Source organism: Canis aureus, chromosome 21 (genome assembly GCF_053574225.1).
Source record: "Canis aureus isolate CA01 chromosome 21, VMU_Caureus_v.1.0, whole genome shotgun sequence".
NCBI classification, from domain to species: domain Eukaryota; kingdom Metazoa; phylum Chordata; class Mammalia; order Carnivora; family Canidae; genus Canis; species Canis aureus.
Window position 1 is genome coordinate 10,581,910 of NC_135631.1, and position 16,691 is coordinate 10,598,600.

General features: G+C 59.1%; 1 long non-coding RNA gene across 1 annotated transcript; it reads right to left on the minus strand.

Moving 5' to 3' along the window:
- Nucleotides 1–12,036: 12,036 nt before the first annotated feature.
- LOC144293217 (uncharacterized) lies at nt 12,037–15,857 on the minus strand. Its single transcript, XR_013360638.1, has 3 exons — nt 15,069–15,857; nt 13,813–13,977; nt 12,037–12,753 (listed from the first exon to the last, which is right to left on the minus strand). It is a non-coding gene; the product is annotated as an uncharacterized LOC144293217 (long non-coding RNA).
- Between the last annotated feature and the right edge of the window lie 834 nt (nt 15,858–16,691).

Below are 16,691 nucleotides of genomic sequence, written 5' to 3' on the forward strand. Positions count from 1 at the left end.
GGGCCGGGGCCCCGTCCTGTGGACAAGGGGAGCAGGGTCCAGGGAGCTCTGGACACCCCGCAAGGGCAAGAGGCCACGGGGTCTCCATCCCTGGGCCCATCTCCCCAAGACGGATGTGTGGCTCAGCCCCTCTGCCTCTGGCCCAGACAGGACAAGGGGCGGGGCTCCCCTGGGTCGGCCCAGGCACCCAGGCCAAGCCCCGTGGCCTTGAGGAACAGGCTTCATGCTGGACCAGGCCGAGCACTCTCAGCACAAAACACAGGAAGTGACAGGTGTCAGCACGAACCTACAGAAACAACCACCTGCTCTATGGGTGGGGATGTGGCTGCAGCAGCCGCTCTGGACCTCAGTGGGTGGGGGGGATGGACGGGGGGACATGGGCCATCCACACGCTGGATGGTCACTCAGCCTGAACAAGGAGGGACGTGCTGACACCTGCCACAGCATGGGTGGACCTGGGGGACGTGATGCTGAGTGACACGGGCCAGATACCAGGGGACACATCCTGCATGATTCCACCCACACAAGGGCCCTAGAGTCTCCAGATTCACAGAGATAGAGAGTGGATGGTGGTCACAGGGCTGGGGGAGGGATGGGGTCAGTGTCTCCTGGGGACAGAGAGTAGATGGGTCACAGGGCCAGGGGAGGGACGGGGTCAGTGTCTCTTGGGCACAGAGAGTGGATGAGGGTCACAGGGCCGGGGGAAGGACCGGGTCCATGTCTCCTGGGGACAGAGAGTGGATGGGGGGTCACAGAGCCAGGGGAGAGACAGGGCCAGTGTCTCCTGGGGACAGAGTGGACAGTAGTCATAGGGAGAGGGATGGAGTCAGTGTCTCCTGGGGACAGAGAGTGGACGGTGGTCACAGGGCTGGGGGAGGGATGGGGTCAGTATCTCAGGGGAACAGAGTCTCTATTTGGGATGATGAACGGTGGCGACGGCTGCACAACAGTGTGAATGTGCATAGTGCCCCTGAGCTGTGGACTTAGAGACAGTGAAGATGGTACATTTATGTGAATTTTACCACGATTTCAAACTAACAAGAACCTGTAGCAGCCTCGCTGTCGCTCTGGCTCCGCCCCAAGGCTGCGTCATCTGCAGGCTTCACTGGGGCAGAAGAAAGAGCCCCTCCAAACTGTCCCCACTGCGTGCCCATGGCAGGAGGCCCCCTGTCTGCACCCTTGGGCTGGATTCACGTTGAGACTTGCCTTAAAATCTGTCTTGCAGTTTAAACTTCCTGCTTGGGGCAGCCCGGGTGGCTCAGCGGTTTAGCGCTGCCTTTGGCCCAGGGCATGATCCTGGAGACCCGGGATCAAGTCCCACATCGGGCTCCCTGCATGGAGCCTGCTTCCGTCTCTGCCTCTCTCTGTGTGTCTCTCACGAATAAATAAATAAAATCTTTTAATAAATAAATAAATAAGCCAACAAACTTCCTGCTTGAAGACACACGCCGCGACCGTGACTGGTATCCAGGGAAACGCATACAGTTGTAAAAGTATGAATGTGCTCATCAGAAGGATAAACCCCAAGTTCAAGAACTGCAATTACTCTGGTGGAGATGTGACCAGGGACGGTCCCAGGGACTCGGTTTCATGGGTCCGAGGGCGAGGACTTTCCTGTCCGCACACGTTCGCTTTCTCTGCTCATCATTCCCACGTTTCCTCCGGCTCAGATCCATCCCTGCCAGGAATAGCTCTTCCGCAGCCTTTGTGGACGTGGGTTCTGGCAAAAGGTGTGCAGTTTCTGAATGTTGCTTTTCCCCTTTGGTCCACGTGCCTCATTCACAGACTGCCTCTTCCTCAGCACCTTGTCCTGCACGGGCCCCGCGCACGCTGCTGCTCCTTCCTGCCCAGCCCTCCTGCGGGCCACACCCACGGGGGTGTCCTCCCTCCCCGCTGGGGCCCCTCAGGAGGATCCCGGGGACATGGCCCAGAGGCCGGGCTGCCGGTGAGGGGACACGCAGACCTCCGGGGGCCGCGCCCAGCCCGGCTCCCTGGTTCCCTGTCCGCACCCTGGCGTCCTTCCTGCTGCTGTCATTCCAACAGGTGCCGTTCTCAACAGCCGGGTTTGAACGTCCGCCTCAGAACTGCGTGGACCTGTGGTTGCCCCCTAGATGCCCCATTTCCACCAGGACTGGGGGCCCTGGCCTGTGGATCTGCAGGGGTGTTCCTGTTGACTCTACAGCAGTGGTTCCTCAACCTGGGACCTCAGGACACTTGTGCACAGTCAAAACTTGCCAAGGGTCCCAGAAAACGTTTGTTTCGGCAGGTTCTCTCTCTCAATATGTAGCATATTAGAAAACACAACTATGATGATTGAAAGACACACATGTATCCTCCCTTTAAAAATAACAACGGACGGACGTGGCACAAGACCGTCTCTGCCGCACGACATTTCAGCAGCACACGAAGCAGGAAACGCTCTGGACGATGACGTGCAGGTGTTCCCTGAAGCTACCGCCTGAGGCTACAGGTAGATCTAGCTCCAGGTGCACGGATTCTCCAGTCACCTCCAACCTTCTACATGCCCAGATTTGGCAATCAGATTTGCCCTCAGATTTGCCCAATCCTCACCAAGCCTCTGAGAACCCTGCCTCAGTGCAGACCCTGAAACCTCACGACACCCCGCCCTCGCCTGCCCACCCCCTCCAGCCCTGCTAAGGGCCTCTCGGTAGCTGAGCCCATGCAGCTCCATCAACATATCACTGGGTGGGATCCCTGGGTGGCGCAGCAGTTTAGCGCCTGTCTTTGGCCCAGGACGTGATCCTGGAGACCCGGGATCGAGTCCCGCGTTGGGCTCCCTGCGTGGAGCCTGCTTCTCCCTCTGCCTGTGTTTCTCATGAATTAATAAATAAAATCTTTAAAGAAAAAAAAACATATTATTTGGTGGCCTTCTGGGAAGCCAGGATTCATGAAGAGTGTATTTTTTTTTCTTTTTTTTGGATTTTATTTATTTATTTATTTATTTATTTGAGAGCAAGTGCGTGGACATGAGCAGGGGGAGAAGGAGAGGGAGAGAGAATCCTGAGCAGACTCTGAGCTGAGCACAGAGCATGACACGGGACTTGATCCCAGGACCCTGAAATCACGACCTGAGCCAAAACCAAGAGTGGGTCTCAACCGCCTGAGCCCCCAGGCACCCCAAGTGGTGGCTTCCTGAAGGGGAGCTGTCCTCTGGGACACAAACCTTTTACACCACATGCTTTCCGCGGGTCCCAGCAAAGTCCCTTGGGCCATCTTGCCCTGGGAGGAGCCTCAGCCATGGTGATCACCCAATGGCCACATTGGCCGGTTGCCGGGAAGACCCCCCAAGTCCCACAGACCTTCCGTGGGCAGACACCCGGTCCCCAGCACGGCTCTCAGACTTCCTGTCATCCCTGGGGCCTTCGGGCTGGGAAGCACTCTCTCCAGCAGGGCTGGCTTCAAAGTCCTCCCTTGGGAGCCCCAATTTCCCAAAGGCCACAAAGACATCTGCTGGCTTCCTTGAAATGATGGGGCCCCCCTGTTCATCTCGGGGAGAAGCACTGCCAAGATCCTGGGTCTGAACACCCCCCGAACAGGGCCAGCAGCTCTTGCCAGGGACTGGCACAGTTTACCCGGTACAGGGGCACACTTTCTGGGGGCCTGGCAAGTCCCGCCTCACCTCGGGCCCAAGGCTGGATGGAGGTCAATCTGGGGTGCCTGCCGCCAGGTCGCAGGGCAACCCACCCAACCCCCAGGCGTGTGTGGTGGGGAAGGGAACCCCACCGGGCCAAGACACATCCTTGCCAAGGAGCCAACAGCCTCCGCCAGAGCAGCTTCCGCACCATCAGCCCCACATGAGCCTTGTGAAAAAGGCAAATCACTTCTCAGTCTTGATATGAAGAGTGTCCAGAGCTCACAGCCCCCAGAGGGTCTTGGGGTCCCAAGGGAGTTGTGGGCCTTGGAGGGAGCAACTGAGATGATTCATCACATGAGAATATTATGACAATCCCCCTGGTGGGCACATGGCCTGGGAGCCGAGGGAGCAGCCGAGGGAGCGCCACGGCCCAGCCTCTCAGTGGCCCCTGTCAAACCTAAAATAAAGGACAGTGGTCAGTTCTGCCTCAATATCCACCATGTTCCTCAATCCAAGACAAGTCCCGGCCACAGAAGAGGTGAGCCACGGGCTCAGGCCCCCAGCCCAGGGCTGAGCCAGTAGCCAAGGGGACTCCACACCTGCCCTGTGTTTCCTGGGCCCCCGTTTCCCTGCCTGGTCACTAGTGGCCCCTCTAGGCCTATGCCCCGATGCTGGGAGGGGTGGGCTCTGTGTCTACAGCCTCCAGGGTCGGGGTCAGGGAGTGAGCCACCTGCTCACTTCCCCAAGGGCCCAGCGAGGAGCCTGCCCAGGCTCAGGCAGCCAATGCCACGCAGCTCCTGCAAACAAAGGTGCCAGTTCCTGCAAAGAGCTGACAGCTGGGGGCCAGGCTGGAAGAGAGTTTGCCAGGGCCAGGTGTCCACATCACAGCCTCACCCTGTCCCAGTTTATGGCCAGGTCCTGTTGCGGGCGCGGGTCCAGCGCCACCACCCTTCCTCCTCCTGGCACCTTCCGGGAACCAGCCTGGGCTGCAGGAACCAGGGATCTCGAGAGCCAGGAGGCCCCAGAAGAGCAGCTCCGCTTCTTGTTTCCCAGACACGGAGGGAAGAGGCCACTGTCCCCTTGTCCAGATCCCAAAACCGGGCAGTGGTGCAGGGAGCAGGAGATGAAGCATCCCCAGCCCCCATTGGGCCGCCCTCTGGCCCAGGGCACACGTGCCAGTGGACATCCTAGATGTGGCCAGGGAGGGCTGGGCTCCGAGCCTGCGTGTCTGACCCTCTTCATATGGGGGTGCAGCCTCAGTGGGGGTCACCTGCCTCCCGAGCGCCTGTGTATCCAACTGGCTGGGGCTGGGGAGACAGTTGGACAAGAGTCTGGAAAATCGGGGGGTCAGTCCAGAGGTGCCAGGGGGCTTTGTGGAGAGAGGTTAGGCAAGGACTAAGGGTTGGGGTTTGGGGTGCTGGGCTGGGTCTGTGGGCTAACATGTTGGGGCCCAGGGGTTGGGTCTGGGGCTTGGGGTGAAATTAGTGCAGGGACAGGCCGGGCAAGGCATGCGGGAGGGGAGTTAGGGTCCGGGACCCAGGACATCAAGAGCACTGTGCCAGCCACCAGACAGGGCAGGACATGCGCCCTGCATCTGTCCCCCAGGCGGGGGGGTACACTGGCCACACCTAGCCCCACCACTCCCTTTGGTAAGGGCACAGGGGGTCCCTCCTGGTCCTACCCCAGTCCCAGGTGGGCCCTGAGGGCAGAGCTGGGCAGCCCACCACTCCAGACACAGGGAAGGTCCCTAGGAGTCATTTCCCCAGGTCCAACGTGGGCTGGGCAACAGAAGGGCAGTGGCCATACCACCCACACCTCAAGCCCCTGCAGCAGCTCCACCAGGCACCCTAGAGGGACAGCAAACTGCTGGGACAGCTAGAAGGCGGCAGGGGGAGGCAGACAGGAAGGGGGGAGAAGAAGCTGGGCCAGGCACCTTGGGTTGGGGGATGCATGCTTCTGGGGTGTCTGGAGCCCCAGATCCTCACTGGCCTCTTCAGAGCCAGCCTGCTGTTTGCCCTGGGGCCTTCCACCCTTAGCAGGTTCTGCATACAGCCAGTGCTCAATAAAAGCTCGCAGGTGTTGATGGCAGAGGATAGTTTCTGTGCCAAGTGGGTTGCCGCAAGCCGCCAGGGGACTGCAGGGTCCTGTGAGGTGGGGTCCCCACAAGTTGGGCTGCTGAGGACCTGGCAGTGGGTGGAGATCACATCGCTGTATGTGGCTCCATGGAGGAGTCTGCCCATGAGCTAACACAGGCTGTGACTCAGGGAAATGGGTGTGTGGCTGGCTGGGAGTTTGGGGACCTGGGGCCAGATACCATCCTCAGCTGCTGCCTCAACAGCAGCCCCAACCATGGTGACCACCAAGGTGACTGGGCCTGAAGGGGCAGCACAGGCCAGGTTCTCGGTAGGCATGACCTACTGTCACTCCCTTCTGTGATGCGGCTCGTCCCCAATGACAGGTGCATAAGGAAACAGGCTGTGACCCCAGGATGGGCAGACTGGACAGGTCAAGCAGGTCTCTGGCCACCAGGAGACATCCCAGGTCCAAGTAGGGCCTGCCGCCAGTGTTCCAAGGAGTGGGGCACAGGGGGTCCCATCCTGAGAATCTTGTGGGAAGAGTCCTCTCCCTGGGGCTGCAGTAGTCAGAGGAGCAGGCTCTAGGGCCTGGGTCTGGGACCTACCACATTGGCCTGACACCTCCACCAAGACCATTGACCTTGCCCTTGGCTCTGGCAGCACAGACTGAGCACTAGGATGCTTTGGGGGCAGCAAGTGACACCTCAGAATTTGGGGCCTCTGCATAGTGACCTAGAGCCCTAAAGAAGCCAGGAGGGCTGGCTGGGGAGGTGGAGACCTCTCCACCCAACCCCCTCTGACCACCTGCAGCTGAGCCAGCCCCCAGGTGTCCCCAGACATGCCAGGGTCTGGGTGAACATGCAGAGTCCCAGGCCAGGCCCCAGACCATACCTCTCTCTGCAGAAACCCTGATCCCCAAGAGGCCGGCCCACGGGGTCCCAGCAGGGACACACAGGACTGGGTTGTGGGCATTTCCTGAGGGCATGATCAGCTCTGGGGGCCCAGGGACAAGATCTCACGGAGCTGGGGGAAGCACAGCCATGGGCTGGGAAGGGAAGCAGAATTGGGTTGGGATAGGGGTGGGGACAGTGTGTCAAGGGGCCCAGATACCACCCAACTTCACAGGAAGATGCCACAGAAGATCCCACCCCGAGTCCTTGGTGAAGGGTCCCCAAGGGGCTGGAGGCAAGGCGACCTTCCCTTTGACCTTCAGGAAGCTGCTCCTACCTCCTAGGCCAGGCTATGAGACGTCCTGTGTCTGGGGCTTTGGACACTTGCAGGACAGGCTCAGCAGAGCCACAGAGACCATAGGGACCTCCAAGCCCCTCAGGTCAGGAGCAGCCAAGGGCCTCTGTCCCCCGGAGCCACACACAGGCCCCACCAGGTCCCCGGCCAACCCAGGGCAAATCACCGTCTGCCCACCTGGGTTTGCTCTGGGTGCTGAGGTTTCCTACAGCCTGATGTGCAGGGCCTTGCACCCCCTGCCCAAGCCCAGCTCTGGAGGTCCAGGGGTAAGATCCCAGGGAGCTGGGGGAGCCACAGAGAACGTAGGGACCTCCAAGCTACTTGGGTCAGGTGCAGCCAAGGGCTTCTGCCCCCCTTCTGGCTCCAGGCAGGCCCAGCCCTTATGATGGCCCATGGAATGTTCCAGAGGCGGGTGGCATGCTAGGATGCTGACATTTACCAGCAGGTGGCGCCCAGCTCCCGTGCTCTGTCCAGGGAGTGTACATGGCCCTGTAAACCAGCAGCTGTGAGGGGCCCCACATGCATGCGAGCATGAGAGTGTGCACACTCCTGAGTGCCTGGGCACATGGACACACGAGTGTGAGTGTGACTGTCAGGGGTCAGGGGAGCAGCCTCATTGCCCCTGGAACCACGGTCAGAGGACACCCCACTGTCACCTGACACCCTTTGTCTTTGTGCACTGTGGGTCCTGGAGGGCATCTCCCACGGCCCTTGCCACCTACAGGCCCGGCGCCCCCACACCCACCAGGACATGCAGGTCTGCATCCTGCACGCTGTGGTGGAGGGGGGTCACCTCTGTGCCTGGGTCAGTGGCCACCTCTCCCTCTGCTAAATGCACCATGATGGCCAGGAAGCAACAGGCACTTGCATCATGGGGACCTCGTCATTCTGAAAGTCATACTCAGTAGGAACTCTGTCCCCAGTTGGCCAGCGGTCTCCTGCTCTGTCATGCCTCCTGCCGCCCCGCCCCCCCACCCCTGCCCCACCTGGCCCTGCCCCACAGAGAGCCAACCCCCTTAGCCCTAGGCAGCTCGGCCACAGTGAGCAAGGCTTAAGGGAATTCCTGAGATTTGGCCTGATATGCTTATCAGATATGCCACCTAGAGGTCTAGGGTCTCAGGGTACCCCCTCAGGGAATGGCCAGGACCTTTCATGACCACACTACTTAGGGCTTGCCTGGCTTGGGCTCCTCCTGGGCTGTGATGAATACAGAAGGGCCCCTGGGGCAGGGGTCACATGACCACTAAGTCCCAAGGCCTGTGAGTTTGGGGAGTCCCCAGAATTAGCACTCAGCTCTGGGTGTGGGAAGAGATAGGACCCCCACACACACACACCCAGGCAGTGAAGCTGAGCAAGTGGAGTGTGTCCCTCCCTTGCCAGGAGCAGCCACATCCAGCCTCCAAAGTGGCCACAGGCTGGGGAGGTGCCTCTCCCACAGGGGAAGTTTCCAATGTCCCCATTTTCCTGAACAAGGAAAAGCCATGGCCAGGAAGTGCAGCCAGTCAGGGCTGGCGACCCAGGAGGCACCGGGTCCACAGAGCAACACCCAGAGCTGCACGGACCCGGGGCCAGCGGCTGTGACCACAGGGGTAGAGCAGGGCTGGGGCATCTGCCTGCTGCCATGTGCACAGACGCAAGGACGCGGATGTGGCCTTTGATCCACAGATTACAGAGCTGATCAAGTGGGAAAGTCAACACAAGCTCTCAAGGAGCAGCTGGCTGGACCTGGGGTCAGCCAGGAGGGGTGGGGCTCATGGGACACGGGAGGGCTCGGGCCTCGGACGCAGGGAGCAGAGTGTGGCCCAGGCCAGGAAGTGCAGATTGCCGGAATCAGGGGTTATTGCCACCTTGTCCGGCAGGCTGCGGGGGGCCCAAGGGCTGGAGTTGACTAGCCCAGGGGGCCCACATTAATCTCAGTCATACCAGGAAGAGGTGGGGATAGGGAGCAGTGCCCTGGTAGGTGAGCAGCAAGCTCAGGGGGGCCTGAGGGACACAGGTCTGGATCGAGGGTATCCGGGACCCAGGCCCTTCTCAGGCAAGACAGGAGCCCACAGATCCCCCAGCAACAGCCCATGGGGTCTCTAGAAAAGAGCTTCTCCTTCAGTGACAACAGCCCACTGCGGAGGAGATCCGTCTGTCCCACCCACTCCCTGAAAGATGAAAAAGACGCACCATGTAGCCCCGAAAACAGTCCAGAGAGCAGAGGAATGCCTGTAGTGGGACACACAAGTGTATGTCTGGGATTTAATCCTGCCCCCCAAACTCCTAGAGGGACACCCTGACCTCCGGGACATCAGAATGTGCCCCGACTTGGGAAGGGGGCCCTTGCAGGTGAGCTCATTGAAGGGGGGGGCTTCACCTGATATGGCAGTGTCCTTATGGAATGGGGAGATTTGAGTCAGACTCGCTTGCAGGGAGAGGCAAGGTGAGCAGGTGAGCACGGAGGTGGAGGCAGGGGTGCAGCTGCAAGCCAGGGAGCCCCAGAGAAGCCAGGCTGCCAGCAGCTGGGGGAGAGGCGTGCACGGAGGCAGCCCTGCCCACACCTGGACTCCTGCTTCCAGAGCCGGCACAGGGACACCTGGTTGTCCCAGGACTTACACCTCCAACAGAGACTGGGTCCCCCTCCTGCCCAAGGCTGGAAAGTGGAACGAAGTATGTGAAACAGTGGTCAGGACACTGGACCTCAGGTGGTGAGAGCCACCATCCCAGGAAAGGGGAGGCCACAGGGAGGGGACCAGGAGGAGCTCAGCCGCCACCCAGAGAGCCACACAGCTGGAGGGCAGGGCTGTGGACATGGGCAGGAGGCCCCTCCGGTCACTGGGCAAGGCATGCAGGTGAGGACAGGGGAGCCAGCAGGTGGGGGTGTGCCTGTGCCTCCCTACCCCGCCCTCCCCCCGGGAGATGCTGAAAACCCTCAGGATGGCAGCGCGGTGGGAAGATCACTCCGCCAGGTCCTGCTGGGGCTGAGCTCTTCCAATCCCAGCTAACAGTTCACAGAAGAAACACCCAAGAGGCCCAATCTGTTTCCAAGCCCAAGATTTGTAGGAAGACAGAGATGCGCGGCCCCCACAAGGTGAGATGTGCACCAGCACCGCTGACACCCAGTCAAAGGGCAGCCGGCAGGAAAGGAACCGAACAATTTGACGCATGACAGAGAAAAATCAGTCACTGGAGGCCAGCCTGGTGGTGGCACAGGAGGTAGGATTAGCATGCAGGGGTGTCGGCATGGTCACTGTCACTGAACCCCATGTGTTTAAAAAGAAGCTGTAAGGATGAACATGCTGCACAGGGATACAGAAAGTGTAAGAAAGGCAGAAATTACAGTCTTAGAGACAGAACGTGAGCCAGGGGTGAGCAGCAGGTAAGACCCACTGAGGAAAACCCTGGTGGGTCTGCAGTGAGACCCAGCTACACTGGAAGCAGCCCGCAAGCACGCGTGTGCAGCCGGCTCTGCAGCCACAGGCCGCAAACACGCCGTGGGGCCATGACCAGGTTCTGCTCCACGTTCGTGAAAGCCAGAAGCCCCCAGGTGCGCACCGCTCACCTGCCCCAGGGACAGCACCCGAGAAGGATGCCCTGACAAATCATCACGCGGCTCAAACGCAGGGACTAAAAGAAACCCCGAACAGAAGCCAGGGCAGGAATGTGTTGTCTGAAGACGAACACGTACAATGCGACAATTGGCGATTTTGCCAGAAACAAGCATGTGCACTGGGAAACAGGAGCTGACATCCTGAGAAATACCTTCCAAAAACAAAGGCAAGAGGCAGGCCACTCACACACAGCTGCCTGGTCCCAGGAGCAGACACCCAACCTGTGATGTCCACACACAGACGGCAGTCTTCCAGTGACAGCAGACAACCCGGAGCTGTGTGAGGTCGGGCGTGTGTGCGGGGCAGCAACACCTTCTAAGGGCGGCTGGGGTACAGGAAGGACAAGCACCGTGTGCCCCATAGTGACCACCGAAACCTCCGGACTGAGATCATAGTGCCCAAGGCAGCAAAGGGGACACTGAATCCCAAAGGAACACCTCATTAATCCAATAGAAGGCAGGACAAGAACAGCTGGAAGAAATGGGAACTGGTGTCAAGAGGGTGACTGTGGCCACGGGTTCCATGCCTGTGCCAAGGACAGCCACCCGAAATCCCAGAGAAAAGGCATCAAACAGCCAGACGCCCCCATGTGCTGCCTGAAGAAAGACCTTAAATATAACGGCACATGTGAGCCGCTCAAAATAAAACAGAGAAAGACATGCAAATACATGGAAAGAAAGGTCAAGTAATAATTATGAACACCAAAGCAGGTTTTAGAGCAAAGACGATTATGACAGGTGAATAAAATGTGATTTCCTGGCTATGACACCAACGAAGCACAACCCATAAAAGAAAAACTGGTAAATTAGACCTTGTCAAGATTAAGAACAGCTGCTCTCTGGGAGGTAACAATGAACAATAACCAGGCACAGGGCGCCCAGTGGCGCAATCGGTCTAGGTTTCAGCTCAGGTCACTATCTCGTGGTCATGGGATCGAGCCCTGCGTCACGTTCCACATGCAGTGAGGGGTGTGTTTCTCTCTCTCCTCCTGCCCTCTCCCACGCTTTCTCTCAAATAGATAAGAAGGAAGGAGAAAGAAAGAAAGAAAGAAAGAAAGAAAAGAAAGAAAGAAAGAAAGGAAGGAAGGAAGGAAGGAAGGAAGGAAGGAAGGAAGGAAGGAAGGAAGGAAGGAAGGAGAAAGAAAAGAAAGAAAAAGAAAGAAAGAAAGAAAGAAAGAAAGAAAGAAAGAAAGAAAGAAAGAAAGAAAGAAAGAAAGAAAAAGAAAATAAATAACATAAGGGCACACCCCACACTGGAAGAAAGATCTTTGCCAACCCCATGCCTGGGGAAGGACCAGTGTTCAGAATAGATCAAGAACTCTCAAAACTGAATCATAACCAAATAATCTGATTTTAAAATGCGCAAAAGATGTGAACAGACGCCTGGTCAAAGAAGACACGTGATGGTAAATAACAGGTGCGAGACAGCACTATACACCTGTCAGGATGCTCCTGCTGCTCAGGATGCCATGTGCTTGGGGGGGGGGGGGGGGCGGTGTAGGATGGGGAGATGCGAATGCTTCAGCTGCTCTGGGGAAGTCGGCCAGGTCCCTAAAAAGTCAGCAAGACACCAGCCATATGGTCCGGTCGCACTCGCCTGGGCACTTTCCCAAGAGAAGGGAGCACGCACTCACCGCGATGTGTGTGCACAGGATCCCGGCAGCGCAAACTGGAAACATCCCCTAGGGGAGCATAGCGCAGACAGGGGCGCAGGCAGAGGGGGCGTGCCTCCCCCACCAGGGAGCGCCGCTCGGCCACACAATTGAACAAAGTATTGATGGGGCAGCAACGTGGATGAAATCTCAGACGTCACTCAAAATGCTGAACAAAATCTGCGACAACCACAGTCCATGTGGCCTGATTCTATCCGTGTCAAAGTCCAGAACACAGGGCGGGTGTGCATACTGCGGATGCGGACGGGTCTCCAGAGAGCATGGGACCCCCGTGGGCAGAGGAGGTGTCCCTGGGGGCTGCTGTCCCGATGGCAGTGATACTTTCAGGGGTTTGTGCGTGGGTCAAAACTCATTAAATTGTACTTTTTCAAATACATGTGGGTTTTTTTTTTTAATCTGTTATGCCTGATAGAACTGCTAAAAGCAAAACAAAAATCAAAATAACAGTTCCACCCAGAAATCGTGCTTTTACCCACTGGGAGAAGAGAGACTCCACCTGGGCCTTTGGCTCCCACGGTTCCAGAAATTGTTCAACTCTGAAGGTCATGGGGTCACGGGGACCCGGCTCTGAGCCTGGAAAAGACAGAAGGCAATGCTGTGGGGCCGGTGTGGGGCCCCCACCAGTGTCTTGTGTCCTTGGGCCAGCGTCCAGCCACCACCAGTGGGGTCCTCTCGGCCCTGCCACACCAAGTGTCCCACCTGAAACTGCAAAGCAGGGACACAGCAGGTGCTGTGCCCCAAACCAGGCTCCGAGGGTGAGTTTGCCTCGCCATCCTTGTCACCTGCACTGGTGCTCAGGTCGGGGGAAGAGTTAGGGTCAGAGGGACCTCTGTGGGTGGGATCTTCAACCAGGGAGCAGCCCAACATCTAGCCCCCAGTCATGGGGGGCTGCCTTAGCAGAAGAGGACCATGGAACCGGCTGCTCCCAAGGCCAGTGTCAGCCCCCAGCCCCTGACACTGGGTAGGGCCACAGCCTCTGACCCCCAGGGAACTTCCCTGCCACTCAGGCTTTTTCAGGGCCTTGGCTATCAAGTGCCATGTGCTAAGGGGCCCACAGCAGCTGCCTCTTGCAGGCAGGCTGGCCACCATGAGTAGTCCCAGGTGCTGCAGGTACTTGCTGGGCAACCACTAGAGGCAGCCAGCACGACACCATGGCCGCTGGACAGCAGGTCCAGGCCCTGAGACTCCCCTGGGCTGGCCCCTGGTGTGAGTGGCTCTAGAAATCTACCCAGTCCCATATAGAGTGTTCTGTGTTCTCCTTGGCCAGTCACATAGAACTGGCCATTGTGAGCCAGGGCAGCACTGGCCCTGTTTCTTGAGCATCTGTGGGCCACACCTGGTCAGTGCCAGCCGCTCCAGGACCCTTCAGACCCAGCCCTGCCCACCCTCGCCTGCTGCCTGCCACTGCCTGAACTGCTGTGTCACTCTTTTGTGCAGGGCCCCTCCCCTTCTCCCAAGTCTTGGTCCTAAGTTTACCCATTTCTCCCAGCTCATTCCAGAGCCAGGACACTCTCTTACGGCCCCCACCCTTTCACCAGTAAAGAGCCCCTGAGTTCCCACACTGATACAGGCACTTCCAGGCCCAGCCCCAGCTCCGGGCCGTGCCGGTCTGACTGCTCCTCTTTTACTCACCTCCTCCAGGAAGCCTTCCTGGGCTGCTCAGGGCCCTTCCTGCTCAGAGTTGCATCTGCCCTCAGAGACCACCTGACTTGTGCTTCTGGGAGTCTTGCCAGGCCCCCACGCTGTTATGAGCCACCTGTTTGTGATCCCCCCAAATTCGTAGGTTGAAGCTCTTACCTAAAGGGAATGGAATTAGGAGGTAATGGGGTTGTGAAGGTGGGAACCTGTGAGGGGTTCATGCCCCTGTAAGATCTCCTTCCTGTCCCTCTCCCCACATGAGCGTGCAGCAAGGAGGCACCAGCTGCAGCCGGGAAGAGCTCCAAGCACACCCAGCCTGCAGGGCTGAGAGAAGCAAATGTCCACAGACATGGCCAGAGCCAGAAGCCCCCTCGTGACCACCCCCTCAGCAACATCAGGCTCCCGGAGGTCACAGGCATCCTGGCTCTACCCCGACGGCCACCACCACCCAGCCACCTGCACCTAGGGTTACAAGGACAGTGGCCTGGGTCTCCCCAGACACCTGCAAAGCCCCCTCAGGAAGCAAATACTTGCTCGTCCTTGGAAGGCAGAGGCAGTCCAGGTAACGGCCCAGCCTGACTTGTGCTGTTCCTCATCCCGCCTGCCACCCAGGCCCAAGCCCCAAACCCCACCTGGCCAACCTTATCTGTTTGCCTTTCACTCAACATCCGCTGGCAATTAGGGCCCAGCACAGAGGGGCACGCAGCCAAGGTGTGGGGCTGCTGGGGGCCAACCAGGGGCTGCTGGGCACACTACCGTAGCCACTGGCGGCTGGCCCACAGCTGAGTGGACGGTGGATTCTGGACCCTGCCCTGGAAGCTAGGGGAACAAGTGGCACAGCTTCCCCCCCTCAACAGAGGGTAGGGGCACTAGCCGAAGTACTGCGGGGGCTGGACAGGAGGCAGCAAGGGTCCAGTGTAGGTACCTCCCCAGCACCATGCAGCTGAGCCCCTCCTGGTGGAAGGGGAGGGTTGGGCAGGCCTATCCTGCGAGGCGTCCAGCCCCAGGCCTGCTCTCCTGGCTCTCCTGCCAGGCCTCTGCACAGGGTCAGGAACGAAAATGGACAGGAAGGTGAAGAGGCCAGGAGAGGCCACACAGTGAACACACCATCCTGCTCTGGAACACGGCTCCACGGGGCCTGTGGCAGCCAGAGGCTCAGGCTTCAGCTTCCCCTGCTGGGGGCTCCCTGACCTGACCCCCGCCCCTGCAGCCCCATATATGACATCTGTCCACTTGATGGCAGCACCCACCCTAAATCCAGGCCCAGGGGCAGGAATAGCCAACAAGGTGCAGCAGAGGTTGAAAGTACAGATGGAGGGCAGCCCGGTGGCCCAGCGGTTTAGCGCCGCCTTCAGCTCAGGGTGTGATCCTGGAGACCCGGGATTGAGTCCCACGTCGGACTCCCTGCACAGAGCCTGCTTCTCCCTCTGCCTATGTCTCTGCCTCTCTCTGTGTGTCTCTCATGAATAAATAAATAAAATCTTAAAAAAAAAAAGTACAGACGGAGCAGGGTCAGTTATGGGGAGACCAGCAGGGTGGCCCCAGGACTACAGAAGAGGCAGTTTGGGGAGGAGGGGCCGGGCCTAGAGGGGCAAGGGCCCCTCACCTGTAGCCCCGGCTCACTGGCTCTGCTGCCACCCCCAGCAGAGGTCTGGAAGGGCCAAGGAGAAGCTGGAGCCAGCCTGGGGGATGTGATAGGAAACCCTGGAGGCGTAAGGGACCTGTGGCTCCAGGAGGAGGGGTCTGAGGGAGGAAGGGCTGCAGATGGCCGGGTGGGGATGTGCCCAGAACAACACTTGGTGGGAAAGAGAAGAGGGGCACTTGCTGGGATGGTGGCCGACCTGTTGGGATCTCTGCTGCCCACTGATCTTGGGGTGACTCACTGTGGGCCTGAGGTCCCTCGTGTGCAAGGCCCCTCCCAGGCCTGGGATCCCCTGGTCTGCACCATCTGCCTGTGTGGACCACACAGCCCAGCACCCGCCACGGCTGCCAGGCCCACCCTCAGACAGGTTGCAGCAGCTTGCCAGGCTGGGGCATAGCTGCCACATCACAATCTTTCCCTGACGCACCCCAAAGCCATGGTTTCTGGTCCTTTGATCTGATGGTGATCAGCGGGGCCAAGCCTCAGGGGGTGAAGCCCTACTCACCCTTCCCCAGGGAACGTCACAGCTGACAGGCGGGGCCCAGGGAAGTGGACCAGCCAGCGTGCACCCGGGCATCTCCCTGAACTTGCATCCAGCAAGCCCAGGTTCTTGGGGGCTTCCCACCTGGGACGAGAGCCAGACCCCGAGCTGTTCGGGAGCTTTCTGAAAGCACCTGCCTCCAGTGAATGGCTCACGGCCCCAGGCGAAGGTCAGGTCCAAGGGGCTAGCACCCACCCTCCAGGGCCCTGTGGCCTGGACACTGGCCCCCCTGGCTGGTCGTGCACACAGAGGACATGGGCAGGGCTGTGAGGCCAGACAATCCCCCGTTTGTCAGGCCCGTGGGTTCCGCTTCCTGGGGCTGCTGGGTGGGAGGGTGGGGGGTGCTGGCCCCTCGAGGCCTGAGAACAATGGACTCACACAACCTTATCTCCCGCTGTTTGCCCAGCACACTGAAAGCTCCCAGCTCAGGGAAGAGACACGTGTTCTTCCTGCTTTCCTGCCTAACCGGCGTACAGAGGGGGAAAGGGGGCCCACGGCCAAGGGGTCACCACCTCGTGGACACGGAGCCGGACACGGTGCGGGCCATGTGGTGAGGCTGTGAACAGCCCTAAGGGGACAGACGCTTGCATGGCAAGATTTTCCAGGAAACGCAAACCGAGTCTCACACGTACACATGTGCTCAGGTTTCTCTATTCCAGGCCATGTGGGCAGCCCTGTCTCTGTCCCCGT